This window comes from Procambarus clarkii, chromosome 70 (assembly GCF_040958095.1).
Source record: "Procambarus clarkii isolate CNS0578487 chromosome 70, FALCON_Pclarkii_2.0, whole genome shotgun sequence".
NCBI classification, from domain to species: domain Eukaryota; kingdom Metazoa; phylum Arthropoda; class Malacostraca; order Decapoda; family Cambaridae; genus Procambarus; species Procambarus clarkii.
In genome coordinates this window covers 23156844-23168396 of record NC_091219.1, presented here as the reverse complement: position 1 = coordinate 23168396, position 11553 = coordinate 23156844, and positions in this window count along the sequence as shown.

Sequence of the window (11553 nt, the reverse complement as noted above, 5' to 3'; positions counted from 1 at the left end):
CTCTCTTTCCCCAGAATATTACAGATCTAGTCAATATAACTTAGTCACTCACGTCACTTGGTAAAGGAAGTTCACAAGGCCTGCTGCTGGGTCTGGTCAGTAGCTGGATGAGTGACCATACCCAGCCTCGCCCTGGGAGAGCCTGCAAGTACGGTGGGCGGTCAAATACATACATTTGTTGCTCACTAGATGCGCAGCAATATTCTGAATTATGTTTAACAACTTAAAACAGTAATCCCAAGTTAGTGGTGAGTACTGAATTAGAGGTCTACTTTGGGAGAGGTAGACTACTGCACACTAGTTAGCATCTGGGTGATGCGCTTCCCTCCGTAAACCAGACAGTTTCCTCCTACCACATTTCGCCGTAACAGTGTTTAAATGAAAAGACATATTTTCATCAATTTCCACTCCTAATATGGTAATTGATGTGTTGCATATTAGTGTTGTCTTCTCTAGCCTTATGACAGGTCGACATATTTGGTGACTCTGTGAGATAACCGTTTTATCTGTGGCGACAATTTCCTGCCATTATCGTCCCAAAGATTAAATAGTTCTAATGTTTCATTGATGTGATATACATCTCCACTCTTGTCTCCTGAAAAAGTCTGTATTCAGCCATCTTCATGGACTCTGATAATAGCTTCAGGATTTATTATAAATAGATTTTCCACAGGTGTGGTCTGACCATATTACTCTGGGGGTACTGGTCCACAGGGGTGTTCAGGCCACACTACTACCATGAGAGTGCACTCACTAGTATGGTATGGTCCACAGGGGTGTTCAGGTCACACTACTACCATGAGAGTGAACTCACTAGTATGGTATGGTCCACAGGGGTGGTCAGGTCACACTACTACCATGAGGGTGGTGCCCTAAGTCTCTGAAGGTACACAGACCAGTTCTCTGTGTCATACTATCAAATACTTCAGCAGTGTCCCCAAGCTGTTACCCGCATCTCTGCCACAGTCCAGACTCTTATTTCATTCTACGGTCAACTGAAGCAGTAGATCTGGTCTGTTTCTTTTGTCTCTTTCAAACATAATTGGTTGTTACTAACAAGCACTTGTGTTATTAGTTTTTTTAATCAAGTAAAGTAGTTATTTTATTAGGGTACTTTTCTAGATAGTTTCAAGGACTTTTTTCCAATCGTTCCATCGACTGAGAACAAGGATATGGCTCATAAATTTTTACTGATGTCTATTAATAATAATAATAATAATAATATTATTATTATTATTATTATTATTATTATTATTATTATTATTCATAAATAAATATAACTCACAGACATAATTCAGAAATATTTCTTAAGTTAATGACGGATGGGAAAGGAGCTCGGTCGCGTTGATTAAACTGCTGAAAAAGATTAAAAAGTTTCCTCAGTTTTTTCTGTACTTAAGCAATTTTATTTTTTGTTATAATTGTGGCAACATTTATGATTTTAGTGCAGTCAATCTATAATATATAACCGTTTTCTGTATTTCTATTCGAATGATAGAAATTGCTCCAGGGGAGACTACACTATATTCTCGAGCTGCAGTGTCTCATTTTTCCTATTTTGTTTTCATTTGGTTCTCTTCTGTGGTTGAATATCCTCTAATTAATATATTTATAATACCAGGATGTGGATATGATTGCGTGGCTCTCCACCGTTCATAGGAGAAATTGAATCAGAATTGATTTTAGAATGTGGTCGTTTCCCATCATTGTTGACATCGCTTGACCCCTGAAAACTAGACCAGAGCAGCTTGTTGAACCCTGACTGAATCATCAGGCTCAGCTTCTGCTGCTGTTGGCTCACGACATCATGTTGGCTTGGTCGTTTCCTGCCCCGTTGGCTCCTGACATCATTGTCAGCTCATGCTGCTACTGGAGTCTGACGTGCTGGCGAGCACTAAACGCCTTCAAGTGTGTGGGGAGGCGAGGCACCGTCTCCAGTAACGCATCAATGGCTGACCATCCGCTTCTGTACCGTATGTTACCTCCGCTTGTATAAAACAATCATCAATTTACAGAATGTCATAACGATGCGCACAGTTTCTTAAAATTAGAATGTCAAGTTAATTATTTTAGCAAGATAGATGGTTATGTTCCTGTTAGTTACGGCTTCGGCGGGTAGGTGGTTCCACGGGTTTATGCATTTGTAAACGTGAAATGCTAAAGACAAAATAATTTACCACCATTCTCTATCAAGGTGCGCTAGGCAAGATTATATCTGCGCCTGAGAGAAGATCGACTGGATGATTTACATTTTTTACATGAGTATTTTTTGTTTACATTTACAGAAGTAATTTACATTTTTTAATTATTTATGAAAATTGCTATCGGAGATCAAACAAATATATTTTAGTGTTTAGATCTAACCACGATGCCAGTAACGTCGATATGCTCATCGAAACCTTTGCCAGGGACGACCCAAACGCTAATAATAATAATTTTTATTTTTAAAATATATATTAGGATACAATAGAGTATTTAAGTAATTATTACAGTGTATGTGCATTTAATGAAGCCACTAATACGTAAAGGGTTTCGGGAATAGCTTAAAATAAGTCAGTTAAATTATTCATAAGTGGGATACACTTAATATTAAACGAGAAAAAAAAAATGTAAGCTAAGATATATATGGAGTGTCCAGGAAATTTAGCTAGTGATATACACATTTTAAGTGACAACGAAAACAGGTATATATTACTTTATTATTGAATGTGTAGTTTTAGCAACAGAATATATGTAGTATTTGAGATTTACATTAAGAGCACAATACAAATCCCGAATTGATCGTGACCAAAGAGCTGAAGCTCAACCCCCGCAAGCACAACTAGGTGAGTACAAAATTTATTTATTTAGGATGAGGACATGTGAGAGAAATTTGTTACATGATGTTAATTAGATATTTCTTTGTCTCTCATTTTAAAGTGGTTGAGAGAAGTACAGCTTTTGCTTACATATGGGAGGTCAATCCACACTCTGGGACCCTTAATTTGCACTGCATATTTGCTTTGAGTCTCACTCTAGGAATATAAAATAAATTTTCGTTGCTATTGTGGTGACCATGAGTTCTGTTGCTTCACTCTACGAAGCGTTTAAAGTCAGGATTAGTATTGCAGTTCAGAGTTTTAGAGATTACCTGGTTGATACCTGGTTGATGGGGTTCTGTGAGTTCTTCTACTCCCCAAGCCCGGCCTGAGGCCAGGCTTGACTTGTGAGGGTTTGGTCCACCAGGCTGTTGCTTGGAGCGGCCCGCAGGCCCACATACCCCCCACAGCCCGGTTGGTCCGGCACTCCTTGAAGGAAACAATCTAATTTCCTCTTGTAGATGTCCACAGTTATTCCTGTAATATTTCTGATGCTCGCTGAGATATTAAGTATGCTTGAGAGAGTATGTAATGACTTGATATTCAACATATTCAAAGATTTCAGTAAGGTTCTTGAATGTTGTCTGTGATGGGAGTTTTTTATTGTTCTAATTGTTGAAATATGTTGAGTAATTAAGGGTCGACGGTAACTTTGAGGCATAGATCCCCAGGTACAGGTACCGCAGGTCAGATATGGTTAGATGAGTGAATAATGGTGTTACCATGGCCGAGCAAGGTGCGTAGTACCATATATCACAGAGAACGCCTAATGTTTTAGAAACTTTTTGTTATATTTTGTATTTGGCAAATAAACATTTAGTTTGTTGTCAATGTAAACACCGAGGAATTTCCAAGTTAGAATAAATGGGTTAGTACTTGAGTCAATGAAGGTTGTCATCAGCAAATAGATATGGCTTCAGATGTTGAGTGGCATTTGGAAGGTCATTGACGTCAATGAGAAAAAGGAGAGGACCAAGTATACTGCCCCGTGGAACACCAATTGTTAATTGGCATTGTTGGGGAAGCAGCAGCATCGTTCACACTATATATACTGGAGCTTGTCACTGTGGTGAGATCGCCAGTAATGATGAGAGTGATCGCTGACTCCACAGTGCTCGAGTTTGTTGTGTTTAACGAATTCAAGTTTATATATATACATAATAGGGAGGGAGGGAATTGAAAGGAGAAAGCGCTAAGCCATTATTCTATGTAGCACTTGGAAGGGGCCAGGATAAGGATTTGGGATGGGACGGGGGGGAAGCCTTACGCAGGCCATCAAGTAATTCTTTGGGGCACGTAATTTTGTCAAGAGCTGCACATATCAAGCCAAAAATATTAATTATGGCGTCGTTGGTATTTTTTTTGGGGGGGGGGGGGATTGAAAAGTATTAGCCAGAGTTATATAAATTATATTTATCTAGGTAGGAGTAAAGCTGTTTGTACATTAGTTTTTCGTGTACATTGTACATGGAAAAGCGTACACATTTTTCATGTACCATTCTGCCTACATTGTCCAATTATTTTGGACAATGTGAGCAGAATTGATATTGATCTAATTTATTTTTATTTTATTGAGATCACCACTTTTATGGACGGATTAATCTAGAGTTTTTAGGAATACCAGGGAAGGCTTGGAGTGCAAGTGATTAATATTGTCGGGGTTCAAAAATAACATTTGTTATAAATTAGGGTTTTGGCAGTTCAGAAAGATTACTTGAATATATCATCATGTCATTATCATCTGAGAAATTTGTTGGGGATAGGTGCAGAGACTCGGGAGAGCTTCCGGAGAGATAGTTACATTGGTTAGGGATGTTCGGATATCATTTGCAAGGGATGTGCCAGTGGAGAGATGTGCGAGTAGAGGGGGTGTGCTAGTGGAGGAGTATGTCAGTGGAGGGATGTGCCAGTGGAGGGGTGTGTCAGTGGAGGGGTGTGCTAGTGGAGGAGTGTGTCAGTGGAGGGATGTGCCAGTGGAGGGGTGTGTCAGTGGAGGGATGTGCCAGTGGAGGGGTGTGTCAGTGGAGGGGTGTGTCAGTGGAGGGGTGTGCCAGTGGAGGGGTGTGTCAGTGGAGGGGTGTGCCAGTGGAGGGGTGTGCTAGTGGAGGAGTGTGTCAGTGGAGGGATGTGCCAGTGGAGGGGTGTGTCAGTGGAGGGATGTGCCAGTGGAGGGGTGTGTCAGTGGAGGGGTGTGTCAGTGGAGGGGTGTGCCAGTGGAGGGGTGTGCTAGTGGAGGAGTGTGCCAGTGGAGGGGTGTGTCAGTGGAGGGGTGTGCTAGTGGAGGAGTGTGTCAGCGGAGGGGTGTGCTAGTGGAGGAGTGTGTCAGTAGAGGGATGTGCCAGTGGAGGGGTGTGTCAGTGGAGGGATGTGTCAGTGGAGGGGTGTGCTAGTGGAGGAGTGTGTCAGTGGAGGGGTGTGCTAGTGGAGGAGTGTGTCAGTAGAGGGATGTGCCAGTGGAGGGATGTGCCAGTGGAGGGGTGTGTCAGTGGAGGGGTGTGCCAGTGGAGGGGTGTGTCAGTGGAGGGGTGTGTCAGTGGAGGGGTGTGACAGTGGAGGGGTATCCATATAGATATCTCAATATCCATAAAGATACAAGGCTTCTTATCAACGATAAAGATAATTATATGGTTCAACACCGGCATACACCGATATTTAGGCATTTATCCACGTCCCCCCCCCCACCCCCATCCCCCTTAAGATCGAATTACTGAAATTCCCCAGAATGCCACCCACAACAGTTGCCTAACATCTGTTATTTCGTGGTAGGTTCGTGAAGCTATTTATTCACTACCTAGGGGAACAGAGGCATCAGGTGAAATGAAAGTTGTGGGGAATTGACCTGTGAGTTTTATATTTATTTAATTTATATTGTACGTTAATTTATAATTTTCGATAGCAAACTGTTTAGTGTTTAAAGTGGACTGTATGATTTAAAATTCTCACAAATCGCTTCCTTACACATTCTGGGAGGTTTATGATTTATTTATGTAGTCATCAATATAAATTATTGGTTAGTAGACATTCACTACAGTATTAGACAACATATATTAGTAATTAAATGTGGAGGCGTTATCTGTACATAGTGGGCCTGGTTCACCAGTTATGACCAAGGATGATCACACCACATAATCCTGGTGGTTGAGGCTGGCATCAACACCTGTACACCTGTACCAGGTAACTACTGTTCATTCTTCTTCCTCTTCAATTACACCTGTCGAAGGACACTCACAATAATAGCAGCAATCCTAATATGACAGCTATATCAGAGGGAAATATAGTTATCATGAGATAAGGTCCAAGGAATATATATACCTTGTTATTGTGTCTCGCTCGTGTGCTAACCGGCATTCCTAAATCTAAATATTAAAGGCCAATAATAAGCTGGATAATATAGGAATCGGAATAGACACCTCCCTTGATAGTAGAGGAAGTTGTGTTGATAACGGGAGCACTTTACTTCCCATAACACAGTTCTCCAAGGGAGAATTATCGGAGCCAGATTTGCCCCAGCAAGACTTGTTATTCAATTTAATGGCGACTCTGCGGTCGTCCTCCCACTGACACCTTGGGGGCATTGTCCAGATGTCGTCAGGAAGTGGTAGAAGGCTCACATTTACTCTGCTTTAGTACTAAAAATTAAATTGATTCAGGGGAAAGGTTTTTGTGATGTTTACAGTCCAAAGACTGATGTATTAGAGCTGTTTCCCCAGTATTTGGGTGGTGAATTTAATGGCGACATGTGGCAATGATATCTCGTTTTCTACGGGAGGAAATTGCCACTGTGCCACGTCTTCTGTGAGTGATTTGTTTATCACAAAACATCAGCAGTATTATCTGCATATTGTATTAATTACTAGTAAAAAGTGTCGGTTTTCCCGACACTGGTTAACTGTAGAACTACCGCCATACTAGATACGTTTCAGGTGAACGTAGTTTATGAGTTCCCCTCTTGCGTCACGCCTGACTCGGGGGCTGCGTCACCTCCTGCGTCACGCCTTACTCGGGGGCTGCGTCACCTCCTGTGTCACGCCTTACTCGGGGGCTGCGTCACCTCCTGCATCACGCCTGACTCAGGGGCTGCGTCACTCAGGCGTGACGCAGCTATTATTACGTAATATCACTCAGCGTTAACTTTAACGTAACAATATGACGTAATATAACGTTGTGACGTCATTTAAGGCTCAAATGTACTCGGGGACGTCACAATCCTGCGTCATGAGATCCGCTAAACCCCAGCAAACAAGCTACCACCTAGCGGGCCCAATGACCCTATTCTAATCCACCTCGTCTCATCCTAAGATATCATTACGCTGTGGCTCCTGAAAAAAAAAGACAAAAAACAAACTCTGTGATCGTCGCCAAGACGATCACGTGACTAAGATCACGTGATCTATATTTTTTTCTTTAGAAAAGACAATAACATAACTCGAATCCTCTGCAACATACTGAGATATAAGGGGATATATTTCGTATATAAATATGCGTCAGTCTGCCTGTCAATCTGCTCACCTTGTCTTATCTTTCTATCGGGCTGTTTTCTTTCAGTTTTCCTAAGATAACCTGTTATTTATTTTGACTAATGCAGTCGTTACCAAGACGTCAGTAACGTTAGCTCAGTAATGGTCAAGTCCTCTCGTTATTTGTTAACATATGTTCATAGTGGTATATAAATTTATACATATATATATATATATATATATATATATATATATATATATATATATATATATATATATATACATTGTAATCAAAATGATGTAATTTTTATACCATTTTCGAAGCAGATAAATAAACTAGATTCATGTCTTATCAACTATGTTTACATAGAACTAACCAATGTGACTTTCTGGAATATCAAACGAGTCTCCAATGTTTGGGGAACACATCGTTGGTTGGTCGGTGAGTAGCGCTACAAGATCTATCTTTAGGAGAGTGTATTATTATTATTATTATTATTATTATTATTATTATTATTATAAGAGTGTATATGTTATATACCGTTGTTAATCTTGATGTTGGTGTAGTACAGGTTATTAACAATATTAACTACCTTTCACTACTTTCGTGTTTTATTCCCCCTCTGCCTTTCTCTTTTGGTGATGACAGGTGTGGTCTGGGGCTTTTTTAGAAGGGGCTGAGGCTTTTCTAGGGGGAGAGGGTGTCTGGGTCTTTTTTATAGGGTCTTGGGACGTCTCTGGGGGTCTGGATGTGGTCGTGTGGTTGGGATCTTTATCAGTCCTTCTGGACTGATAAAGTAGACAGTTCTTTTGCTTCACAGTTAATTTTTTGTTGGTTTTATAAGTAGATTTTCACTCCCTTCACTGCGATTGGGACACCCAATCACAGGGAGTGATTGGGTGTCGCTGGTGTCTTTGCCTTTGGTCACGCCTCCGCTATAGTCTTTAATTTTCGTGATCGGCTTCCACGCTGATTTTTATTACACGGTTGAATTGGGTTTGAGTGGATGGAACTGGATGGGTTGAGTTAGGTTAAGGTAAAGTGATTATCAGGAGGAAGCACCGAGCCATTACGACTATATAGCACTTGGAAGGGATGAGGATAAAGAGTTTACGGGCTAGTCATGCCCGTGCCTTAACCTTTATCAATCAATGAATTACTGAGGATAAGGATTTGGGATGGGACGGGGAAAAGAATGGTGCCCAACCACTTAGACGGTCGGGGATTGAACGCCGACCTGCATGAAGCGAGACCGTCACTCTACCGTCCAGTCCAGGTTTAATGTAGGTTAGATATCAGTACCCATGGACCCGGCATTAAGCTAATTAGACTAATTGCTCCCAGATGAACCCCCGCACCCCCGTCCCGTCCTCTTAATAAAACGTCGCATTTTGACGTATACTCTCCCTAAGGCCAAAAACTGTCGAACTAGAAAATGATAGCGACTCGGGAAATTGACATATTGTCCCAAAGTATATGTAACACCGAGTATGCCGTTTTACATCATCAGTATACCCAACACTAGTGAACAACAGATCAACCACCTACGTGAGACCAACTCTGTTAAACGCAGCACAGTCATGAACTTGCCACTTTTAAAATCCCATAAGGAAACTTGTAAAGATATCGAGGTTAGCAATGAGGCTCGACTAAGCTTTAATCCTGATTAAATGTCAAGAAATATTGAATAAACTAGAGCTAACGAGGCTGGGACATAGAGCGGAGGCATGAAACAAAGAAACTGGCTCAATGGAAAGTGTGAATGTTCACAAAAAATATCAATAAAAGACAGAGAAGGTGACTGGAAGCTGGAGAGAGAGATGAGCCAGCGAGATGCATGACTGGGATGCGTGAGTGTAAGAGTGCACAAGCGGCTTGGACCAGACGAGGAGGAAGTGCAAGCTCTCTCCAGCCGCAGCTTTACAAGTGGATCTAACGGGATAAATTTAGTCAGGAGGATATTTTTTGGCTTATAACTGGCGACTGGAAAACGGAATTAAAGAGCTGAAGCTCGATTTTTTGCAGGAATAAATAGATGAGTACATGAAAGATGTACGTAAACACACACACACACACGCAAATTCATATTATGTAATAAACCAACGCGTGCGCGAACACACACACACACACACACACACACACATACACACACACACACACACACACACACACACACACACCTACCAACCTATACACGACCACATACAGACGGTTAAACCCTCAGTGACGTTACCTGAAGACTTAGCAGTGATAGGAAGCCGTATAACCAGTGATAACTATGGCGAGGTCCCCTGTCATCTCTCGCTCACGGAGATAACACCTCATCATTTCAGCGAATTTATGAGGAGAAAGCTTTAAGCTAGTATAGCACTTGGAAGGACTATGAGGACAAGGCGCTGAGATATGAGGACAAGGAGCTGGGATATGAGGACAAAGAGCTGAGATATGAGGACAAGGAGCTGGGATATGAGGACAAGGAGCTGGGATATGAGGACAAGGAGCTGAGATATGAGGACAAGGAGCTGGGATATGAGGACAAGGAGCAAGGAAATGAGGACAAGGAGCAGGGATATGAGGACAAGGAGCAGGGATATGAGGACAAGGAGCAGGGATATGAGGACAAGGAGCAGGGATATGAGGACAAGGAGCTGGGATATGAGGACAAGGAGCTGGGATATGAGGACAAGGAACTGTGATATGGGGGAAAAGGAGCTGGGATATGTGGACACTCTACCACCACAGTGGTAGAGTGTCCCGGGCCCACCCGGAGCAAAAATTACATTCTATATAATATTACAAGCTACTTCCGACGTACATTGTGATGGGTTATTTAAGGACTGCAGAGCACTTTTAGAGTCACAGAAAATAACTCCACCACCATTGAGCTTAAGGTACTCAATAACTAGATAAATACCCAATAGTCTCTTAACCCTGATAAGAGTTTAAGAGTCTGCGTCGTGCTTGCCCAGTTGTTCAATCTCTGTGTACTAGACATGATCATTTCATTCCCCTTTATATACTGCACATGCACAACCTGTTCTACCAGTGTCTAACTGCACAGAGCCATCAGTAAAGGCATAGGATTCAGTCAGTTTGAGATTTTGAAGATGACTGTCAAAGCTTCTAATGTTATACATCTGAAAATTTCAGTGTTTTACACTGATGGGGGTATAATGCAGAGAGACCCCCTCCACATCTTTCCAAGGGGGAATATAGTGAACAGTTTCATCAGGATTAAGAGACACATTCAGTTTCTGAAGATTATAGGCACAACAACTGAGCCACACACTGTAAGGAGCGGATTGAGGGAACAGTCAGAATTGTTTAGAATGTATCTCAATTTAATTTAACTAGAGCTGGGGGACCATTATTTTTCAAAGTTTTGGCACGAAACAATGCTATAAGAACTTTTGTAATAATAGGTATTTGTATGGTCTGCACAGTAACCGGACCAGGCAATGTGATGTAGTATTTCGCCTTGGCACATCTGGCAGGTTAGTGAGGCTGAGCCACTACCAGAATATTCAGATTGCAAACTCTGTGACGAACCTTTAATGCAGATTAGGCAAAATTGCAAATAATTTTGTCAATAATGATGTTAATAATAATAATAAGTGAAGAAGTGTGACCAGTATGGTGAATGGTTCAACAGGGTTGTTGTTGTTGTTGGTGTTTTAGATTCACCTACTCGGAACCAAAAGTTGCAAGTAGCACGGGCTATGGTGAGCCCGTAGTGCACTTACCTGGCACAGGGAGCGAGGCTGTAACTTGGGTTAAGCGTGAAGCCTTGACCCAAGTTATACAGCAAGCGTGAGACCCTTGACCCAAGACCCTCACGAAAGATTCCAGAGGCAACTAATCGCTGCCCAACTGGAATTTCATACCATCCCTGGCTACTACTAAGTACAGAGGAATTAGTGATCCACGCCCAATGTGCACAGAGTTGGCACCTCCAAACCAGCTCCTGTAGTCCTTCATTGGCATTTAATTGTCACTTCCATGCCCACGGAGTTGTTGATATGGAAATAATATGTCATAATATTGGCTACACCTCGCTACCCATCCCCACTACCACCGGCTCGCCTTCCTCTCTCTCTCTCATCTTCCTACCCATCCATTCCCTGTCTCACACTCACATCCCCCATGTTTTTTCCATCTCCTAGCTCGCTCTCGCACCCCCTCATCCCCTCTCACACCCCCTCCCTCACCCCCTCGCCCCCTCCCTCACCCTTCTCGC